The 25,146-nt window shown below is 37.9% G+C and overlaps 1 pseudogene; it reads right to left on the bottom strand.

The window, feature by feature from the left end:
* The window catches only part of LOC127188410 (D-aminoacyl-tRNA deacylase 1-like), a 103,152-nt pseudogene extending 79,599 nt beyond the window's left edge, over nucleotides 1-23,553 (bottom strand).
* Nucleotides 23,554-25,146: the final 1,593 nt, after the last annotated feature.

Below are 25,146 nucleotides of genomic sequence, written 5' to 3'. Positions count from 1 at the left end.
TTATTTCAAATGAGTAAGACAAACATTTCCTGTGCATCCTGAAAATAAAAAATGACCCAATGAACAGTAGTTTAAGAACATTAAAAACATTAAAAATCTCCCAGGGACTGAAATGTGCCCCCCAAACCTCAGGACTATATCGAAAGTGATATCGAACAGATGGTAGTATCTGAAACAGAATCCATACCCAGAAAGCTGACACCAAGGCTCGTGTGAGTGAGAAGACCCGGTACTGTTATTGTATCCTTTATCATTAAATGATCATCCTGGTCATGCTGTGAGTTCACAACTACTGCATTCCATAAGCAACAGATCACAGAACACTGGAATTGAGCTCAATATAATAAATACAATTTGAGAGCAAAGGCATTGAGAACACTGCTCTGTGGATGACAGGGCAGTCAGTCTCAGACATCCAACTGATGGTCACCCGTGTTTTCACACCTTCTCAGGTTCTATTTCCCTTTTCCTACTACTCTTTTGAATGTGGGAGGGGTGTCAATTTCAATATCCTCCTGATGTAGAAGTGCCTAAATACTCAGAAATCCTCAGAGCAATAATCTTCAGCTGTAATAAAAAAATTCAGTCTCTTCTTGTGTGATAATGAGATTTTAACAGAGCTCTCAGAAGGCTAAGCTATTTTATATGGAATCTAGAGTCAGAACCATACCTGATAGATCCTGTAGATCTTTTATGTACTACCTGGTCCCACATGACAGGAAATTCATATGCTTAGTGAGGCCAAACTATATTTTAATTCAAAACCAGCTACTCCTTATGATTAGGTATGTGCAGAGTACTGGGGTAGAGAGCTAGGGAATCAGTTCATCAGGGTGATTTTTTTTTAAAAGCTCACATTCAATTTTAGGCTGATACATAAAAGCATAATTTGGTAGTATTTGCTGTTTCTATACCTGCTCGCTTTAAGAAAGGATACACGCCTAAAAGTTCTTATGGAATCTCTTGAGCTTTGAAGTACTAAAGTTGTGGGAAACATTACAGCCAAATATATCATTGAGAGAGCCACAGCCCAAGAGCCAGCATTCTGGGACTTCTGAGTAGAGTATGTTAGTAATGGTTTTAAGGTGGACGAGAAAGCATAGCTGTGATCTGACTACAAGCCAAGGATCAAAGTTCTTCTAACAAAATGGAGTTTCAAGTGGTTAGAAAAAAAAAAAAAACCTATGTATAATCCCTAAATAGAGCCACTTCTACCTCAGGAGGAAGTTTACATCGAAGTCTCTCTCAATGTTGAAATGTTCTGGGAAAAAGGAAGTGTAATGCGGGCCTGAGAGGGAAGCTGTGACGGAAGCCTTCTGGGTCGGTGGGTCAGCATGCCTCTGCCTGGGGAGGTGTTCTATTGTTCCTCACTGGGGTATGGCCTGGATTGAGTCTGGAAATGTAGAACTCCCATGCGTCAAATAGGTGGCCTTGGGCTTCAATGTTTTGTAAGCTCCTTATTATTAGGAGTGAAGATTAAAATGCATAATCAGTAATACTCACTCTGGCTCTCTGGCTCTGTTTCTCTCTCTGTCTCTGTCTATGTCTCTGTTTACCGCCCCCCCCCCACCTCTTTCTCTCCCTCCCGTTCTCTTCCTGAAGGAATCCACTTCCTGATTAGTTTATATATTTCCCTCCTCTTCCCTGAGTCTAAGTGTGATCATGTATTACCTAAAAGAGAAGCAGCAATACCTGAATACATTGTCAGAAGAATTTCATCCTAACAACATAAGTCAAAACCTTGACCTCCTAAAACAGGATCTTAAAAGCACAAAAATATAAGCCTTATCAGCAGCTCTTTGGGGCACTGCATTCTTTCAACCCTTGGCACTCACTTGGCCTCAGGAGTCCATCTTGGATTCTAGTCTAGCTCTTAAATGATTATTGATAAAATTTTTAAAAATAAAACATTAGCTTTAATAAGATATTTAAAATTTCAAGGCTTTGAAGATGAAAATTAGTGCCCTTCAGAACCCAAGCATGTTGGGCTCCAGTGCTTAGGACAGGGAGTTATGAGGTATATAGAGTAAGAGTCAAGATGACAAGAAATTGTGAAAGTGTCCCAGCAGAAACAATTTGGTATGTGAAGCAGTTTACTGTCTGAGCTTCATTCCTCAGATTGGATCAGGATCATCATCATATTCAAAGTGAGGCAATGATTTCAAGGCAGGTTGACAAGGCGTTGGTTGACACATGGGGGAGACACAGGATGATGAAGGAATACTGGAATTGATTGGTTAACACGGAGTCTAGAGCCAGTTCAGAGATGAAAGGGGGTTAAGCTTTGGCCTTCACAAAGATGTATTTATTTAATGTATATGGGTGCTTTGTTTGCATGTCTGTTTGTACACAAGAATAGGGCTTCTGATCCTGCTATACTGTGAGCTTCCACGTGGGTGCTGGGAATTGGACTCAGGACCCCAGGAAGAACACCCAGTGCTCTAAGTGCTGATCCAGCTCTCCATACTGAACTTAGGCACTTTAAAAGAGCCTAGAATATTGTAACTTCCACCAACCAGATACCTTTGTCCCCCTTCCAATGCCTGTGAATATGCTATCTTGTATAGAATGTTTGATTTTGAGGGTTTGATTACACTAACATCTTTGAGAAAGGGATATTACTTGATAATATTTAACTGAATCCAATACATTAAAAAATGTCATTCCAAGAAGGGACCCAGAATGTCAATTAGAAAGACTTGGAGATACAGTGCTGCTGGCCTTAAGGAAGGAATAGACTCTTATCTAAGGATTGAAGGTAGGCATAAAAATGAGAAAAAAGAAAATGTAAAAAAAATGAGAAAACTGGCTGTCTACTAAAGCCTCATGGAGGGACACCATCTGCTCCATTTTAGTAGCAAGACAGTTGGACTGCTGACCTATAGAATTGTAGACATACACACATACATTTGTGTGTGTGTGTATCTGTGTGTGTGTGTGTGTGTGTAGATATAGATATATATTTTATTTTAAACACCTAAGTTTGAGGTAATCTCTTCAGTAACATGTTTTACTTTAAAAATAATCAGCATTATATTTTACGTAAAACCTGTAATTTCTGACATCTTAAAATCAAACACAGTGGAGTCTCTTTTGAGGCCGGCCTGGTACTTACCGCACAGAGTCTATTGGAGAGGTATTATACATCTCTCATTAGATGAACCTGAGCTTTGCAGTTCCTATCCCTCATTAGTGTCATTGTGTTATCATTCCCCAGCTTTATGGCCCATGTCTTCCTTTGAGCATATGAGTTTAAGCTCCTTGACTCAGCTGGCATCAATCATCTTCTCTGCCTCCTGAACTGAGAGTTTGACTCCATTTGCAGGTTAGGTGATCCCAGCCCAGGTACTAAGGAACAACAACTTAGAACGATATATTAGGATATATTTATCTCGGACTCATAGAGATTACCTTTGCTCCTTTGCTTCTTTGAAAAGAACCGGAGTGGTCAGATACATCTGAATTCTACCTGATATTCAGGCTGATCTTCAAACTCATCAAGTTGTACTGCCACTGTGGTCTATGGAACACTCTTATCCTGCCTAGTGTCCATGCAGTTCTTCCCATGATTTTTCTCTGAAACATGGCTGAGATCATAAGAAAGCCCAGTACCAGGTATATGAAGACAGCATGTTGATGGGAGATGAACAGTAGCTAACAGTAGCTCATAGACACACTTATACAAACGGCATGTACATTACCAGAGAGCATTGTTTACTAGAGATGAGTAACTTTGTATAAATCTGAGAGCCCTAAAGAGCTTTGTTTTCACTGCTATCCAGTGTTGCAATCCATTGGAAGTATTTGCTCTACTCTGTCTAACATAATGGTGTCATGGTGAGTTTCCTAGGATTTTATTGGCACTGATGTGAAATAGCTGATTTTTTTCCCTTCCCCTCTGAAACATTATAATTTTCCATGTTCTGATCCTGCAATCATAGCACCATTTGGTTTAACTCAATTTCTTTGTCGCTTTGGTAAAAACAGCCCACACATAATGGCAATTTGAAAAAAATCATACAATTTTAATAATTGAGTGACTAAGACCCAAAGTGTCTGATACAGGAAGCTCATAATATTTTGTAATATGATTTTGAAAAGATAATAGAGGAGAGAGAAATGAGTATGACATGGAAATGACAACACTTCCTTAAAGTTCTGCTATTAAGGAGCCTGGCAAGCCCAGCTGGTTACCTGAAACACTTGTGAAAAAGCAGGACCCTTTGTAGCAGCTCCCAGAGGCAGCTTGGGAGCAGGGAGGGGGATTCTGCGGGGAGGGTGGGTCTCTTTCTGGATTCACAGGGCTGTCTTTTTAAGGATCCTTTTATACTGTCTGGTTCTGCACTATTCCTCCAGTCTGGCTGCAGCTCTAAGGCACTTACTAATCCTGCTGCCTTCTTATACTCCTGGTAGGAGCACTGGTTTTGACATCATTTTAATTGCCCTCAGAGCACTAGAATCCTTTCTTCAAGACAAATATTTCACTGATATGCACAATATAATACTTATAAAGGGAGAACACAGTGATGGAAGTATGAGAGACACAGAAGTCTTCTTCAAGGACTTGTGAGTAGACAAACACAAGCACTCTCTTTGAGGGATGAATCAGACATGAAGGAGATCCTCCTATCCTCGGCTTTGCCTTTCATCCCTAGTTAGGGACAGAGGGAAAGACATTTGAAGTTGATTGGCTCAGAGTTTGCTGAAGAAACTTGAAGCTATGTTCTCAGGAACTGCCACAAACCAAGGCTGTGGGACTGTTTTTCTGAAGATTGCATGCTTTGAGTACTACCAGGCAGGTACCCCTCAGAGGGCCTTATTTGGATTAGGGAGACATTTCATCGGCAGATTCTTTGCTTGTTTGGTAAACTACAGAGACACTCTAGAATTGGGAAAGTTCCCTCCAATGATCTTTAATAATCCCAATTTATCTAATATAATATCCTGTAGATTTAAGAAGTTGGTATAAAAAGTACAAGCACTAGCTTTTCTCTATTATTGGTTTCTTTTCCTTGGAGGTTCATAGGAAATGGTTTCTATTTTTGTTTGATCATACAAAGATTTGAAAAGACTGAAATTTTAAAGCTCTCTTTCCTCAAGGCCTGCACTTTGGAGTCTTCTATATCAAGTAACCAAAAAGGAAAAATGGCATGAAGGTCATATAGCCTCAAGTCTTAGTGTGTGATCTTCACACAAGACAATAGAAACTCTAAAGGCCAATTAAGTTTCTGAAGGTCTATAATATCCTTTTCCTAATGTTGAAAAATTATAATATACCTAAGCTTGCAAAGGAACTTTGAAAGAACTGGTCTCAATTTTGATACAAGTCACGATAAATTGGAATTTATTCCAGGCTGTCACCCACCAGATAGACAGCATGATGTTGATTTATCTGATGTCAGAACCACCTCCGGTTTCCCCTGTGTTTCTCTTGTACTAACAGGATAGCTTGGCATTGTATAGGTTTCCTTAAAGTCTCCTTGGAAATAAAAGATCACTATAAAAATCAGAGAAAATTGCTGTGACTTATTCTTGGTCTTAAGATTAAACTCAGAGAAACTTAAACTTAAGGCAATATCAACTCTTCAGGGTTTCGGTTGCTCTCCAAGGGGAAAAATTGCTTCAGATGTACAGCTTGCCTTAGAGGAAGAAGAGCGTTCATGCAGGAATTGTCTTTCTTACTTTAATGCTATAGACAGTGAGTGGCCAATTTATTCAGACCTGAGGGTTCTGGGTATAGACAGGTGGCTTTCAATGCCCAGCTCAGCTCAAAGTCCTGAGAGCAGATCAGAGAATAGATAGCAGTGGCTGCAGTCACTGTCTCAATTGTATAAGTATTGTTTCCAGGCATATGCACACAGTAGGGCAGGAGAAATTTCCTATTCTTTTGCTAGCCAGAATCAATGTCTAACCCTTTTATTCAACTCCCTCACATTTAAACAAATGGTATCAGGTCAACCTCCATATGTTGCTAAACTACTATGCTATTCTGAATCCCTTATCATTCTGTATTGACTTGAAATTGCGTTGTCCAATTTAATGGTGACTGAAATCAAGTCATTTCCTCTATTTAGAGTACTCTACATTCCATGTGCCTAAACCCTTGTTGTAATAGAACTGCTAGGGACCTATGACTTACTTCCATAGTTCGTTGAAAGAAGACTTGCTTTGGATGGTAAAATGTCAATGGGGATGGGATTGGGATTTTGCTGTTTTGAGTTAGGGTCTCATATAGCTCGGGCTGAATCTCGAATTAACTATGAACTCTAGAGTGGTGTGGCATTCCTGATTCTCCCATCTCTGCTGCTCAAGTGCCTGAAATACAGGTGAACCAATGTTCTTGAAGCTATTTGTAAGCAACCTGAAGAGGCACTGAATAATTCTGTCACTTTTCTTTTTAAAAAGTTTTTATTATTTAACTAATTTATTCAGATTACAACTCAATTGTTATCCCATCACTTGTACCCTCATGTTCCTCCCTCCCTCTTGTTTTCACGCTATTCCCCTCCCCTAGGCCTAAGACCAAGGTCAAGAGGAACTTCCTCCCCCACTATATGGTGATAGGCTATCAAGTCTCATCTTGGTAGCCTGCTTATTCTTTCTTTGAGTGCCATCAGGCTCCCCACCAAGGGGATGTGGTCAAATATAGGGCACCAGAATTCATGTCAGAGTTAGGCCCTGCTCTCCACATAACTGTGGAGAATGTCCTCTCCATTGGGTAGATCAGAGTAGGGGTTCGATGTTTACTATTGTATTGTCCTTGGTTAGTGCAATAGTTTGAGCAGAAGCCCCTGGGCCCCAATCCATCTATCATGATGTTTTTCTTGTAGGTTTCTAATCATACTGAGTTAACCCAGAAGCAGAAAGGCTTTATCACTGTTCTTTATCATCTACTGCTAGATGGGTGTGTTTCACATTGGGCGTGGCCTATTGACCTAGTTGCAGAATAAGAATGATGTACAGCTAAGAGAGGTGAACAAGGAGGGAAGGAAAGTAATTATTAGGATTGTTTGTTATGACGAAATAGAATAGCCCAGCACAATCAGACTAACACACTTGTTCATATTTCAGACTAGGTTCAACATAATTTCTTCCAGAAATCTTATTTTTATAATATGGTATTAATGGAATTGAATTCTAAACTTTACCACAGTAACATGTTGTTGGAAAATTATTCTATTTTGCTGTTACTTTAACTATAAAAATAAAAAGACAATTATCTCCCAAACATTATGACAAATTTAACAGAGCTGATATAAAGTTCTTAGTACTCAATAATTAACCCTACTATTATAAGTTTAAAATTTCTCATTCTGTTCAAGTGATGTACTTGCTTATACTGAGAAACTCTTCACTCTGTTGAATAAATAACTGTTTATTAATAGTCATCCGTTTTTGTTTACTTCTGAAGGTTTAGGAAGGGAGACCATCATTAATCTGATAGAAAGCATATTCTGCCATTTTCCTATGACCAGGCTGCTCTAGGAGAGTAAAACAGAGTCTTAACCTTGGGACCACTGTGATTTCTTGAGAAGCCAACCAAGTGCGAAGAGGATTTCCTCATCTCCTTTCTGGAATTGAATATTTAACATCTTTTTCTTGGTTCAACGAGGCATAAACTCATGTATTTTTGCTCATGACTTCTGTGTTCTTTGACGGGATATCCTACATGGATGAATGATATAAATAACGGCTATAGATCACGTTCTTGTTATGATCAAAGAGGAAAGAGGATTGTAAAGTAATAAAATGTAAGCACAGATTTTTATTGCTCCCTCAATCCTTCTGTAGGATGTTCTGATTTCATATAAGAAACATTCATACTGCTTTTTTACACTTTCCCTTTTAGGTAATTTCCTTTTTCTATTCAGAATTAATCCTGCTTTCTTATAGCTCCCCAAAGCCTTCTTTTTCTAATAGTTGCCACCCATCTGTGCATTTCTGCACCAGCCTTTAATTCTTGTTTCTAAGCAGAGAAAAAAATTATCTCCAATGATACCAAGTGGAAGGCAGACAATATAAGTCAAGTTCTTAGTGACTATCTTTCGAGCAGTAGTGCTGTGGATGACACAGCTCAGGGGATAAAAAGGAAATATAAAAGAGATTGTAATTAAGAACTTGGTTACCCAAGTTAAGGTCGGTGCTGTTTCCTCCACTCCATTCTTGAAGACTTCCTTTGTATGCCTCAGAGAACTGAGCTAGAAGGAGGAAACTCATTCTGGCAATTATTTGTTGATTTGCTGAGAACAATTTTGCCCTAGTGAGAAGGCTGAATCCTGCAACAGTACTATCAAGAAGTAAGTTCACATCCATGAGGTAAAGTCCACGGCATGGAAGAGGAGTTCATTGGAAAGTGATGGACTTAAACATTGAATTAATACGGTCACTGCTGTCAGGGAAGACACTCTGGGTCTCTTTTCATTTTGTTTTATCTACATATTTAGTTTTGAGACAGCCACTCCTGTGGCACAGACTGCTTCTGAGCACACGCTGAAACTGAAATGGTTCTATTGTCTTGTATCTACTTTGTAATTGCTAAGATTACAGGCATGAGCTTGTTAGAGACCATTTTTACATTTGAAGAGCTTCAGAGTCCTTATGAACAATGTAGATGCCTCTGTGAGAGGAGAAGCACTAACCACTGAGGAGCAGAAAAACAGCGCAGGAGGTGAAACACCATAGAGATGGCGTAAGGTGTGGAACAAAAAGTATGTATTTGGAAGTCTAGATCTCTTAGAATATAAAGTGACAGAGAATGTAGCTGAGAGAGAAAAGGAAAAGATCCTGTGGCCTAACACACTTTGTCCTTTTTAAGGTGGGTGCTTTGATTGACTGAGACATATTGATGGGGGAAGAGAGCTGGATATTCCTAAAAAAAAAAAAAAAAAAAAAAAAAAAAGATCAGGAGGAATGGAATGGGTGAGGTTAATGACTTTGTCAATTGAATGTGAAGACAACTTGGGGGACTTGAATGGTTCCCTGGAGGCCAAACAAAAACTTGTTTGTCCTAATTTACCTCAGTAACTAATGCAGCTATTGGAAAGCTCCTTGAGGCCAGCCCCAATAATTTAGACAGAACGAGTTAATCTGCAGTCATTCTACATGCCTGTTCAATGATGATAAGGCAAAAGAAAAGATTTGATAAGTCTTTTACATCTGTTCAGTATTACTCATCAGATGTTACCTGTGAGAGATTTTGCTAAATTTAGTCCTTAATCTTTGAGACATATTAATAATAACCAGTGTTTGTACTGTGCCAGTTATGGACCAGGCTTTGTCCATGATGTTCTGCATATAGCACATCATAGCAACATTATAAAGGAGCTGGTGGTTCTTGTACATGAGTTCCTTTCTCATAGCCCCCCAGAGAGTCAGTAAAGATGAAACGTGTACAGAACATCATATAATGTTCTCACCAGGAGGAAGTGACGTGGAATACAGATAATCTTGGTTCTAATTCTCAGGATCAGACTGCTATGATTGGCCCCTTTCTAAAGAAAGCAAATGTGTTTGCTAATGAGACAAACCTTGAAGGTATTAGTGTGACGTTTGCTTCATAATAACTCTCCTACTTTCTGTGACTGGTGACAACATGTTGTGTCATTTCAGAAGGAACATGACTGAGTAGAAATAGAACCTGTTACGGCATCAGCCATACTACTGTGTAGCCTTTATTTAGATACACAAGTTCTTGGCTACTTTTCCGTGATTCTTGTAAATGGAAATGGAAATTTACGCATTGCAGTGTGGGTCTGAAGATGATGAGCAATCCAGGTAACACTTCCTGGCATATAGTGAGTTCTTGATAAACATTAGCCATGAGAATTAGTTGTTCTTGCAAATGTGACGGCCACCTGCTTCTTTTATGTCCTCGGCTTGGGTACTGTTGAGAACAGATTAAGTGCTAAATAAAGGATGGCTGACTGGGTGACTGATATTTTTTGCCTTGCTTGGGGGAAGACATCCCAGAACAATATGTTACTATTAGTCATTTTCCCTTAATTTGTACACAGTCTCTTTAATAACAATTTGCACTTTCATAGAACTTTCTATTAAACAGCGTCAGTGTTGCCACTATTAACAAGGCTTGCAAATACCTGTGTCATGGCAAGGCTCTATATTCTATTAAAGTTTTGTACAGGTTTTAAAATGTTAGTCATTTAACAGAAAAAAACCCCCACAAGACTAGAATGTCCATTACACTCCAGTAACTGCCTGTCTTCATGCAGAGTTCTCCAATTTGGAACTTCCAGTCCTTTTCTCTTCTTATGACAGTTTCCAGCTGAAGTCCATGGCTAAAAGCAAAGCCATTGATTTTTTTGCAAATTATTTGTGTGTTCATTATACTGCCATTTTCTCAGACTGAGTTGATGTTCTGCATTAGCTTGTTATTTGTCTACTTAAAATAGTACAGACCTAGCAGGTAACAGAGGTCAAAAAATTAAGCCCCCAAAAGTACAATTTTAAATAAACTGTTGCCAAAAGCAACTCACACTATTAACATGAACCAAAGGCCTACTCTATTATGACACAAAAGAAACTACCAATATTTGTTAACATAATAGCTAGCTCTCCTCCATGCCAGTATTTCATTATACAACCTAAACACACATAATTTTGGTTCTAAACAGCAAAGGGATCTATTTATATAATGTGAGCATTATTTTTTTTTAACTCAAGCAGCAGATAATGAGACAGTCACTAATCCCATGTGGCAAATCCTACTCAAAGTGTACTTTTTCTCCTCTTGCAGCCAATCTGTTATTTGCTATTGTATTTGTTATTTTGTGTTCTTTTTTAAAATGTGGGTAAAGACCTCCTAGCCATTTAGTTTCTGAGGCAGAGAAATGCTGTGCTGCACATTGCTCCTTGTCATCTCCATATGTACAACTGTCTCCCTTATTCTCCTCATTATTCCTCACTTACTATCTCACAGCATAGGTGGTCCCCTGGAGGCTTTCCCATCAGCTATATAGTGTATTTCCTTTTGCTAGTTACTTTCCATCTTTGAATTTCAGTTTTAAAAAGCTATAATATGAATGAGAACCTAGAAGTAGAATCTTTAGAAGTTTTTCCCCTAGCTAAAATGAAATACATTCTGTCACAATGTATTAGGTTGTTAACAATTCAGTTTTTCTCAGTGAGGCTTTCCTGAGCTGAGCTCTTAAAGCTGTTTTGAATTTCTATGGATAAAGCCATGGTCTAACGGTTGTGTTAGTTTCCTCTTGGTGCTCTAGTAAGGCTACTACAAACATAGAGACTTAGTGCAGATAATTTACCCTAGAACTCCATAGGTTGCTATAGCTTGTCTTATAGTTGTGTAGCTTGTATTGGAGTACAATAAAGCTCTTAGCATCTACCTGGGGCTCCAGGTATGAATCCATTTTCTTGGTTTTCTAGCTGCAAGATGTTGCCTTCATCTTTGACTAATAATCTTCTGTCCTCAAAACCAGCGATATTGATTCTCTCTGTGACTCTTCTTACTCATGTTTTCTCCTAATTGATTCATTTTCCTCCTATTCTTCACCCTCCCTTTTCTTTTTCAGAAATCTTATGAATAAACAGACCAGATAATCCAGAATAATAGTATTTCAATCTAACCAATCCTAGCTGTGTCTGCATTCATTCCACATTATCAGGTAATACAATGTATTTACAGATCTCATGGATTAGGACCAAACCATCTTGAAAATATGATATATATTTTATCCTGACAACTACAAATACATTTATTTAAAAGTTTGTTTTTGACATTCATGATGTGGCAAACATACTGCTAGGTACTGGATATGTATTAGGCAGCAAAAAAGAAATGAATGTAGTCTGTGACAACCTGGAGTGTTCAGAAAGATGATATAATATCAATTAGTTAATGATAGAAGAGATATTATGAGAATATATAAAAAGTTTATTTGGCCTGTGGCTTAGTTAGTGCTAAGAGTCCACATAAAACTACAAGACATGATGATATTACCTCATAATACCAGCATGGGGGAAGGTAGAGACTAGGGGATCCCCGAGGCTCCAAGCATAGCCTTGTTGGTAAGATCCAGGTCAAGGAGACTCTGTCTCCAAGGACATAGACAACATTCCTGAGAATGATACCCAAACTCCTTTCCCTACTTCAGTATGTGTGCACACTGCTACCTGTACCCCAAAACTTCGGTATGTAATTCATACATACACGTGGGCATGCATACATGTACACATGTATGCATACATATGCATGAAAAACCCTTTGTGCTAGTAAAAGATGCAAAGAAAATCTTATCTCAGGAAGTTGTGACTTAAATAACTGGAATTTAGTAGACACAAACCAGAAGTAGGAGTGTAATGTACAAAGTCCTTAGAGAAAGGCTATACACAGATATTTGAGTAGTAAAGATGAGGTCTCTATGGCTTGAGGTACAGTAGGAAGTATCCGTGACATTCAGGGAAATGGAACCAATTGAGTGGGAAAGGATAGATTATGCTAAACCTTGGGACTAGTCATCATTCCCACTAACAATATTTGAGAGCCATGTGGCAATTTATCTGTTGCAGCAGTTGGATCACCTACTCAGAAACTGATTTTGATGAAAGAATTTAGCATTTAGTCTAGTTAACAGAAATAATAAATACATGCATAAAACATTATACAACATGCCAGTTATAGAGTCAGACATAACAGACAATACTTGTGATCTAGATGAGACGGCATAGGCAAGACTTCTGAATTTTGAAGATATTAGGCGGATAGAATAAATTTCTCTGTCAGCAGATGTGATAACCATAGATATATTTCAAAATTTATAAAACAAAGTAACTAAATTCATTATTTATTGCGCCAATTATCATGGCATATTACCATGTACTTAGTGGCTTAAACATTTGCTTATTATTTCATGGTTCTAGAAGTCAGAAATCAGGAGTACCAGGTCTGGATTGTCAGGTTTGGGTTCTGAAGTCCATAATTAAAGTGATAGTTAGAAGAATCTACTGTCAAGGTCACTGAGGTTGTTGAACTCAATCTCTTGTGGTTATAGGTCTGATGTGGTCTTTTTTTGTTTATTTGACAATAAGCTTTTTGCATATGTAAAGCACTAAGAAGATATTCTCTTCAGACTCAGAGTCTCTCTAAAGTATTTTCTATTTTTCTCTTCTGCTTTTCTGTCCTCATGTGATTGTACTAGATTTTACCCTTATAATATTGAATCGTATCCCTATTTTCAAAAAATAAACCTTCATTACATTTGAAGCTTCGATTAGGCCTATTAAAGAAACGTCACTTACAACAAACAAGAAAAACAGGGAGTATTCTTGGAGGACATAGTTCTCTTTGTCACAGACACAGAACGAAGCATAATAGAGAATTTTGGATCTGCTCTTGAATAATTTTCATGTTCAAGTTTTAGAAGTTTTAGAAAATAATAGCCATTATTGTTTTTGTGTTGGCATATGTGTTTGGTATCATTTTTATAAATGCCCACTAGATCCAGGAGTTCACACCTGTGCTGAACAAAACATAGAGGCTTTTGATACACTTCAAAGAACATGGTGAGAAAAGATATTAATAATTCAGTATGTTTTTTAAAGTATTGTGATCTTGATACCCTATGATCATATAGATGGGGAGGAGGTTTCCCCCCCTCCCAGTCACAGACATAGGGAAGGGGAATAGAGTGAAAGTGAGAAGGAGGGAGGAATGGAAGGATACAAGGGATGGGATAACAATTGAGATATAATGTGAATAAATTAATAAAAAAAGATAAAAATAAAGTCTTGTGATCAAAGAAAATGTATTTGTGGATAATAACTGTCCCATGAACTGTCAGATATAAACATTAGAATACATTCTCTATAAACTGTGAAACTATTAGAAAGAAATGATGTATAAATTTTAACCCCTCAGATCTAAAAATCTTATCTTTGGCCATTAATAGGATTTTCTAAATTAATCGCTCCTTTTTTCTTGACACATGGTTTTCAGGGAACCACTACTCTGTTTTTATACTCTGCTCACTTCAGTGGCCTTTGCCCTTTCTCATCCCTAACTCTGGATTCTAAACTGTCCTAGGACCTGGTCCTCTGAGATTCTTTACCCACATTCATTCTAGATTATTTTAATTAGGGTTTGATATTAACACCACATCTAGGGTAATGGCTTTCAAAGATACATTTTTAGTGCTGGCTTCTACCTGGAACTCCTGTCAGTGTTATATCACTGCCTGTTGGACATCTTCATGTCCATTTCTAATACCCAACTCTTAAATACATATGAAATAGAAAGTTTTTCTCTATTCCAGACCACTGATCTATGAATACTCTCTATCTCAGTAAGTGACTACCTATCTCATCTTTCTGGGTCTCTGGCCCCAAGTTTTGGAATAACCCATCATTTTCCCATTGTTTCATGACTCACATCTCTCAACATATCATGTTGACTAGGTCTTTGAAATATATCCAAGAGCAGTTGATTTCATACTAATACCAGATACAAGCAAACCTACATCATCTCTCTGCTTGAGCACTCCCCTACTCTGATACTGCTTTTAGTCCGCACTGCAGTCCAAGTGATTTAGATGTAAAACCTACCTCAGATCACACCTGACTTTTTGAATTAGGCCAGCGATGTCCCATGTAATCCTTAAAAGGTTCCCAGTGTCCTTCCTTTTGCTCACTATTTTAGCTCCATCTGGATACCTGACCTTATCACCAAGTCTCTTCCTCTCTTGCACTCTCTTTTTCTTTGTTATTCTGTAAAAATGATGTTAATGCTTGTATGTATACATATTTGCATGTGTGTGGGTACACATTTGTGGATGTGCACATGGAAGCCCAAGGTTGTTGTGAGTAATATTTCTCTATTGTAATTGCTTTTTCACTTTTTGGTTTTGTTTGTTTGTTTGTTTTTTGAGTTAAGGTCTTTCAATCAAGCCCAGAGTTCTCTAATGAGACTAATCTTGCTAGCCAGATTGCTGAAAGGATCCCCTGTTTTTGTCTGAGGCTGCAATTATAGCTGGGTTGACATGCTAGCCTTGCATTAAGTGGGTTTGAATATCCTCATTTTGGTCCTCTTTGCTTGTGGGTCAAGTGATTTAAACTCTGAGATGTTTTCCCAGCACTAGATCTTTTTCATATATTTCAATCACTCTGTCCAATTTCCTGTTCCATAATCAAAGCACCTGCCATTTTCCAGTTTTCCATCTCTTTCATCCACCACTGCCTTGGGTTGTCTACTCAAAGACTGGGTATCAAAACACTTGCATTGAATGCACTAAACAAAATGGAGTTCTCATTTAAATAATGATATCCTTGTTTAACCTTTAACTCACATACACTCTGACATATTATCACTTTTATGCATTTATTGGTGTAGTCTTTGTTCACTATGATGTAATATTGATGAAAGCAGTCACTTGTCATGTTTGTTGATTGGCATGCTAAATCTAGAACAGGAAAAGTACACATGTCAGAAGATGTAATAAATGTACTTTTTTGGGCATAGCTTTTTTTCTCCATAAGAATACATTAGTGAGTCCTACACAGGGCTTTGAAAGAAGAGAGGTAGTTAAAGTGTGTGAGGAGAAAAGTAAGGCATTCTTAGGAGGTGCTAGAATGACAACTGAGACACAAGCTGGAAGTAAGACAATTACTAAGAGCAGACTTACTTAGCTAGTGCTTCCTGAGGACTCAACAATCATGTTATGATTTATTATCATAATTACAGCAGTGGAACTTAATAGGTGGTATGTATCTGATGTTTGCCCTCAATATTGGTTTGCCTTACTGCTGCTTGTTTAAAGTAAAACTACTCCTTCACACACACACACACACACACACACACACACACACACACACACATACACACACACACACACACACACACATATGCACACCCACAGATGCAGTAATGGTAGAAAGCGACTGTCTTTAAGGCACAAATCAGAGTACTGTAAGAATGACTTATATGACATCTATATAAAATTCTGTGTAGCAACTCTGTGTTATGTATGAAGCCAGTCATTGCTACATTAGCTACAGGAGGGAAAAGGTAGTGCTAAACCCATTCTTATTTCTCATGAAAGAAAATACAGGCATGGGAAACACACTCTACTCCAGTTTCTCACACACACATATACTTTTTCTTCTAAAGACATTTTTTTTTTGGTCTGCTCAAGAGTTTAGACAAATAATTGGTTGAGTTCCCAGAGCTCTGAACCTTAAACCATAGCTCATTATTTTCATCTGTAAAGGAAAAAAAATAGAAATGAAAAAAAATATTCTCAAGGGCACAAGCTTTGAAGCCTTGTAGATAGAGGCTCTAAACTTGATTCAGCCATTTATACAAAAGTAGACACATGGCTGTTCTCTCATGGAATCCTCAGCTTCTTTACCTCAAATTGCTCCAGACAATTGGACTTTGTCAGAGGGGCCATCCAAGATTATTGTTATTTTCCTAAGCACCTGGATGCTTCCCACTGCTTTTTCTTCTTAGGTAAAGACTGGGCATAGCATATATATGCAGAAAGCTATAGCACTTGTCTTATACCCTCGTCTTCTTTCTTCTCCCACAATCATGCTAGTGCTACCACTTGCACACCTGACACAGCCCTTGAGCTCTGTCATCTTCTTTATGTCACAAGCCCCATCCTAGTGTGACACTCACCTGTTTGCTGGTTTCTGTCCTGGTCTCAGGAGAAGAATTTGTTCCATGTGCGTTCTTTCAGTCTCCATCCACACTGAAGTAACAGCAATGACCAGGCACTTTCTACACTCTCAACTTTAAACAGTTCATAGTTTTTTTTCTGTGATCATAGACATGGTATACACAAGTCTGTACTACACTCCACTGTAGATAAGTGGCTACATTTGTTCATTGTGTACTCTCCCCCAAACTTTCTTTTTCAACATCCTAACTCTGAATTTATCCAGTTTCTATAGCCTCAGAGATTTGTGTTCCTTTTGATCGGCATGGCTTTCCTTCCACCTACACTACTTCTTTAATTTAGTGACCTTCATGACTCAGCCTTTCTTTGTAACCCTAGAGTCCATGTCATTCATATATATGTTTGCTGAATATTTAGTTATCATCTCTTCATAGTTCTAACATAAATTTGCAATCACACAGACAATCATTTGACTAACTCCCTCCCTGGCCCTAGGCAGAACAACGCCTGCTTCTTCAGCAGACTCTACTGCTAGTCCTTAGCATTGTGCCTTTATGGAGTACCTCTCTGACTGACATTTGTGGAATTACTAATTAAATAAGGATTTTCACAACACCTGTCACTGTAGATTCTTGGTCTAAAGTATTTGCTATCATTATTATCATTCAGTCTCTTCATATATTAAATTATCTTAGTTTATTCCCTAAAAAATTATTTTGAGTTTTTTTTTGTCCTAATTAACTTCACCATATTGTAAGATACAGCTGCCAATGTCATCCAGAGAGATGAAGTGGTGAGCAATATATATGAGAGGTTGGAAATACAGAACGTAGTTACATTCCTGATATAGAAGACTCTAGAACATTTTTATTAAAAGCACATGTCTATGACATCAGCAATATATGTGTGTGTATATGTATAGATGTATGTGTGTGTGTGTGTGTGTGTGTGTGTGTGTGTGTGTGTGTATGAAAAAGTTAATGAATAGTGAGAAGGTCCTTTTATTACTTTATCTTAATCATTTTTTAAACCAGAAACCTAATTAAACCTCAGTTGAAGTGTGGTTTTTACCTTTTCTTTATATTACATGCTAGAGATGAATATTGGTTCTATAAGCTTTGAGTAAATCTACTCTGGCAAGATTAGAGTTGAAGAGCTGGTAGAACTGGTTATAACCAGCCAATCCATGGACTTCCTCCACAGTAACTTCTCATATAAATAACAGTCCTATCATGGAAAATGGAATGTGGGTTAAAGTCGGCAAGCCGTGAGTACATGCACTTCTATTTCAGTATTCTGAGGTCACAAAGGATTTACTTATGGAATATGACCACCTTTCCTACTTACAGGCATGTTCTAAGAACATGTCCCCATCCAATACTCTAGACTGCCTACCTAGTGATTTGAATTGGGAGTTGCAGTATAAACTACTACTATTTTTAAATTTTGGGTAATCTTAAATGGTGAATGATTTTTTGTTTTGTTTTCTTTTTTGTTTTCTAAAGCTTTTGGTTTAGTTTCAGGAGGCTGTAACATATTTCCAACTGTGAAGAACTTCCAGAACTCTTGTGAAGGACTGTGTAGATCAAAATACAGTTATGTAGGTAAAGAAAACTATTTCTTTTTTAAAATTTTATTTTCTTAATTTATTCATATTACATCTCAATGGTTATCCCATCCCTTGTATCCTCCCATTCCTCCCTCCCTCCCATTTTCCCCTTACTCCCCTCCCCTATGACTGTGACTGAGGGGGATTACCTCCCCCTGTATATGCTCATAGAGTATCAAGTCTCTTCTTGGTAGCCTGCTATCCTTCCTCTGAGTGCCACCAGGTCTCCAGCGTTATTCATAATAGCCAGATCATGTAAACAGCCCAAGTGTCCCTCAGTAGAAGAATGGATAAAGAAACTGTGGTACATTTACACGATTGAATACTATTCAGCTATTAAAAACAAGGAATTCCAGAAATATGTGGACAAATGGATTGAACTAGAAATGATCATAATGAGGGAGTTAACCCAGAAGCAGAAAGACTCAAATGGTATACACTCACTTATATCTGCACATTAGCCCAAGGGGCATGTCCCATGAAAGTCTTCACTTACCAGGAAACTGGGACAGAGGAGAGAAAACTATTTCTTAACTGAGCATGACATAGTTGTCTTTCCATTTTAACTTTTCTAAGGGCCAGGCTGTGGGCAACAATATTCTTTTTTTTTAAGATTTTTTTAATATTTTATTTTTTACATATACATTTATATTATTATACATATATACAGTAGATTACCTATAGCAAGAAGAACCATGACACAATCAGGAATTATATAAATGTTGCATTCTTAGTGTTTTGGCTATTTGTATTTGATAGCCTCGAAGGACACATTTTTCCTATCTTGGTGTGTCTAAATTTCTGAATGTAAACCAGTCTCCATCACATATTGTCATTACCAACTTAAAACACCTATCTAGACGTAAAAACGTCTTAACCTCTAAACAACTAAGCTTCATTGTAAAACTAAGCTACCTGGTCTTCAATTCCATCAGAGACTTGGGAAGGAATACATGTGATTATCTGAGTATGCCAGAAGTGCACGTTAGCAGCTTTCCAAATGAAAAGATGACAGAAACAGTTTTCTACTTGAACAATCACCCAAAACTCTCTATAACGTTGGAGCATCTTCTTCAGCCTTCTGGCCCAATTTATGTGGCAGACATTTGTGAGGCAGGAACTATTGGGGACTTACTTTCCCTGTCTAGGCAGAGTTTGGCTGTCGACTCTGCCTGCATTATTTTCATGATTGGTTTGGATTACTCCAGAGCCTCCAGGGTAATTAAACATACTTTTTTTTGGGGGGGGTGTTAAGGTGCTTGAGAAAAGTTTGAATTTTTGAAAGGTGTAGATGTGACTTCATATGATTTCTACTGGGAGTTTATATCATGATTTTTTAGAATATATTTCTGAGTTTGGATGGCCTACACCAGTTATAGGGAGCTTCCACTGACTGTAGTAATGTATTGATTTTTTTGAACTAGACCAGTGATTCTCATTAAGGGAAATTTGGTTCCCCAAACTTTACCAGGGAATATTTAACAATGTCCAGAGATATTTTTGTTTGTCAAAATAGTAAAAACCTTAGTGGATAGTACAGAGATACTTTGAAATATACTTCAGCATACAGTAAGGACCTTACAACAAAGAATCATATCCTAGTATCAATAGCGCTATTTTTCAGGAATCCTGAGTTAGAGGTAGTTTTATTTTTTAATGAATATTAGCTCCCTAGGGCCATGTATCTAATTTTCTTAGACTCCTTTGTGCAATGCATTGCATGTATTAATTGGATGGTGCTTATTGTTTCTTATTTGATGGTAGGAAATTTAATGAACACTTTTGTACATTTAGAAACTTGTGTTATCACTCAAAAAAAATGGAGAGATTCTTTCGTTAGCTTCAATTGTTACTTTCTATACGTTCTTATTGTGGCCAATAAGCAAAATAACAATTAAAGGTAATGCTGTTAGAGATCTCCGTATATTTTAGAAGTAAATAGACACTTTGCCTTGGATCCAAATACCAAACTGTATTGTAGAATTAAACAATGAAGACCTGATCGTCGAAAGATTCACAGCACAATCTCTAGTATTAGAAATGTAAGATTTATCATTTGATCATGTTGGACTCTCATCAGTTTCAAATTGTGAAAACAGATTTAAGTTTACTTAAAGACTTGACTTCCTGTTATATTGTCCATTGTACTTCAACAAAATTTGTAATTACCGTAATGTAACAAGGATTGATTTTTCTCAGACTATGTAGTAAAGAGTTGAGTTTTTGAAAAAATAATTTTATCATTTATTTATAAAAATATGAAAAGTTAGCTATAAACCTTTAGTATATAGTGTTCAAGATGCTGCCACAGTTTTCCTGGAACTAGGAGATACAACATGTTGTCTCTATATTCCCAAGTCTCTTCCCTTCTGGGAATAAGTCTTGGCTTGGAGATCTCTATTTCAGATGTAAATGTAACAGTTGGGTTTTCTGAGAGTTCTTTCTTGATTGTAGACTTAAAATTTCTACCTAGCAATTGCTTGTTCTTAAAGCATGAGCGCGCGTGCACACACACACACACACACACACACACACACACACACACACACACACACACCCGCAGGCATGCATGCACGCACACACACACACACACACCCGCAGGCATGCATGCACACGCACACACACACACACACACACACACATCACACATTAAGGAGAGATGGACAGCTTTCCAGAAAACCCACAATTATAGGCTTTTAAAATACATCTTTCTTCAATTAATCTTTATATCGCTATGAAAATCTTAAAGTATTTGTTAGGTTCATGCATGGTGCTCAGCAAGGCTAATAACAGGTAGCTAGACCATTCAGATACAAGGCTAAGCACTTATCTGTAATCTAGGTCACTCATATCCCGAAGATTCAAATTCTTTTTGACATCCTTAATCTAAGAATTTGTTTAGATAAATTCTGCCTAGCTATAGACGTATTCCCTTATCTTGACACTTTCTCTTCTCTATTTAAAACAATGGACGCAAAATATGTAGGAAATATGGTAAATGGTAAAAATAGAAGAAAAGTCATTTTTCTTCAAGCAATGAAGCAGTAAGAAGAAAATTCTTCTCCTGGGGTAATGTACTTAAAGTCCATTTTTAAAATGCTCTAGGCAACTACTGCAATAAATCTGAGTTCTCTTCAAGAAAAACATTTGCAAAGGGTTGGGTTGTGGGACAAAGTCTTTGATGAATATTTTGTGAGTAGGCTCACATTATCCATTTACAACACACACATTCATAACCTCCTACACACTCTTCAAAGTAGCTTAGAAATCCTTACAGTAAATTTGTGACTTGTGAACTGTACAGATTCTAGACTCATAAACAACAGTTAAAAAAAAAGAAAAAAACCAAACCAAGGGGGGGAAAAAAAAAAAAAAAAAAAAAAAAACCTTGCTTCATGATGAGGACAAAGTGAGGACTAAGACAAGACAGAAGAGAATGTAGAGTGGCCCCTGTATTTGTCAGCACTCCGTAGGGATTTCCCTGTCATATCTTCACAGAGAATAAGCGCTCCAGTGTTTTAATAGCATGCTTTATGTTGCATGTCAAGATAACTTTGATGATGCTCCATTTCTTCGGGTGAATTTTCAAGGCATTTCTTAAAATATCTTACTGTCCACCAATAATTTGCGCCAAATTGGTTTCTCACCTCTCTTTTGACCACTTAAGCATTATTCTCAAGTTGACTCTAAAACAGAATTGGTTTATTAAACAGGATCCATCAGATTCTGGATCAAAGGAATGGAATCGAACTATTGTTTACCTTCTATAGCAGGTCCCAGGCAATTCTAGAATAATTGAAATGCATAATTTCTATGTGTACATGTTTATATTTCTTAAACAAATTCAAGAACAGAATCATGAGTGACATATAATCAATACAAATGTTTTCAGTCCTTCAATAACAAGACCTCTCAGTATATTGAAATAGATTACTTTTTTGGGATCACAAGCAGAGCTGATCATATATGATACACTTTTTCCAAACTTCTTTATAAGTGAAAAAAATTATTTGTTCAAAAGAATAGACTTTGCTTTTTCTGAAATGGCATATATCAAAGGTAATGTCCTTTGGTCCACATCAAAAGAAAACATGTCTACATTATACATTACTTTTATCTTGGTAGGAAATGAAGAAGATATTGTATATTCTGTTCCAAGCTCGTTCTTTAACTGAACAATATACTCAATGTCAAGAACCGCACCCTTAACCTGAGTAACAAAACTCCGGGAATATGAAAAACATATTCTTTTTTTTTTTCGCTCTTATCATTTTGGTGACTACTTTTCATTACAATGGATATTCTCTTCCGAAACAATACTGAGCTACACCTGTTTTAACGTCAACCCTGAAAGCACCTCTAGCCCATTTCTCTTACACAATGAATGCCTTTATTTTCTGCCAATTAGGAAAATTAGCTCCTAGGATAAAACCTGTGATTAACCCTGAGGGAGTTAAGCCTGTTCTAATTATTGAATTTGGGGGACAGTCAAGTAATAAAATGACCATCAAGCACATCATGCGTTGCTCAGGAATAATGAATCCTGTGGTTGTTACTTATTTCCCAAATCAGCTATGTCATCCTGATCTTTTGTTTGAGTTCAGTTTGCACTTCCAAATTATTTCCAAAGAGCTAAATATAGTGCTCTTTGGACTTACCAAGATGTGATTTCCTGATTTGGAAAGGTCTGTCACAGGAGCTGTCAGAGTGACCAGAGCAGATGTGTGCCTTTATATCATATAGTAGTGCCCGGTGGGAAAACCAAGTGATGTTTTATTTCAAAAGATTTCATCAGGGCAGTGAAAGCTGTGATGTCTGAGAATATTACATTGCTTTTCCCCCTTGCCTTTTAGGTGCTCTCATTATTGCAAAAACACACTAATGAAATTACAATCAATTCATCTAATCAGTTACACAGAGAACGCAGATGAAGAAGAAATTGTGTGTTTAAGAGTAGTTTTCATTTTCAAAAGTCCAGTGAGATGAACAGATGAGAGGATGGCAGAAAGCTCTGCTGTTGCTCTTTCTTCCTTGTGGCTGTGATAAAAAGCTCTGGGGCCTCTTGTCTTTGTGACCTTAGTTCTTTGGAGAGGGCTAGGGGCGTGCAGGCCTGGCTCAAGCTTGCCTTTAGTCAGTGATCTGTGAATAGCTCTTGGTCCCTGAATGACGTGAGCACAGGCTCCAAAGGGAACTGGTGACTCAGAGAGCAGGAGGCATAGAGATTGCCCGAGCAGCCATTAGCACGTCATTGGTAATCCCAGCGACACCTTTCACATCCGCGGTATTTGTCTCCATGCTCTCGGTGGAAGGCTGTGAGAATGTTTTATTTAAAGGCTCTGGGCTGCCTTCTGCCTGATGGATTGCTTGTCTGCAGGGCTTACTAACACTTGCACATCTTTCAAGAGGAGAGAGGAGGGGGAATGCAGAATTCCTAGCATAGTTACAGGCCATTTCTGTGAACACAGACAAGATGCTTCTGGCACATTGGAACTGCATGGTGAATTAAAACTGTATTCCTGGCCCTTTCATTGCATGACAAACAGAAGAAAAGACTCAGTCATTAGTGTGCAAAGTAAAATCTGCTTAATTCCATAAACATCTGTTAAACATCTAGGGAGGCAGTGCAATAAAATAGTGGCTAAGAGGACGTTTTTGTGGCATCTGATGGGGTTTGATGTAAACACCAGTTCAGCTGACTGCTGCTTCTGTGAGCTTGCAGCATTATTTACAATTGCTGAGTTACTTTACCAACAAAAAGGAAATCATCATTGTCTCAAAGGCAGAGATGAAAGGATCAAAGCAATACATTAACACCTAATAAGCACAGGATACCAAACTCAGTTCTATTTACTGGGGACTAGGTTAGATGATAGGCTACCAGACCACATAAGATCCTATTCTCCCTTGGGTAAGCTCATAGGGCAGGGAGAGTCACAGGTGAGGAAAATAACAGTGGTAAAGTCTGCTTTCAGTGTTTAGCAAGGTGGGTCTAGAATTTCAACATGTGTAAAGGTCACTTGGGCATCTTCCAAAGACATAGATTTTTTTATTCAATTAATCTAGAGTAGGGCATAAGACTGCATTTCTGACAAATACTTATGTTTTGATGCAGGCGCAAGGATTATGCTCTGAGACAAGATGCAAGAACTTAGGGCAGTGTGGAGCTACAGGTCAGAGGAACGACAGACAGTAGCACTTTATTGTTCAGCGCTATTTGTGTGTGTGTGGGGAGGGCGGGTTGGGTACACTACGCATTTTCATCTAGTTCTTCCTCCCAGCTGCCTTGGGCTTCACTAGAGTCCAACCTGAAAATATAAAAAGTAAAGCCGTCAATAAGAATTATATTTTATTAGGTGCAACTTTTAGAAAAGGTAATCTTGGGCTACTCTTTTTCATAGTGTGATGGACACGAGTAGCCACCCAGAAAGGGCAACAGAAAAGTCCGGAAAAGTGTGCTGCTCTTGCAGAGTGTGTGAAATTGTTGGTTAATATATTTCTAGAGCTAGGGAATGTGCAACAGGAGTTAAATATAGTTATTGAACATTTGCCACATTTATGAACTTCAAAAATGTTAAGAGAACATTTTTATTTTTTCCTTCTCACACAGGAGGCTTTGGAAATGTGTACAATTAGCATGAATTATCAACCCCAGTGGGTGGGGAGTTCCATGTGTGCCTCCCACGATTTCTTACGAGTGTAACTCCAGCAAGCATCAAGCAAACACAGCTCTGGCTGCTTTCCTTTTGACAACTGCAGTTTCACTCCAAAGCAAATGGAGAGGCAATGCTGGAGGTCTTGGTCGTTGACATCTCAGAGTTGAAGTGTTTCAGTTCTCACCCGACCAGTCTTCAAATGTGTGTTTGCAGACCTGGCACTTTACAGTGTAGC

This window comes from Acomys russatus, chromosome 4 (genome assembly GCF_903995435.1).
Source record: "Acomys russatus chromosome 4, mAcoRus1.1, whole genome shotgun sequence".
NCBI classification, from domain to species: Eukaryota; Metazoa; Chordata; class Mammalia; order Rodentia; family Muridae; genus Acomys; species Acomys russatus.
The sequence above is the reverse complement of the archived record's forward strand: the minus strand, read 5'-3'. Positions and strand labels throughout refer to the sequence as shown.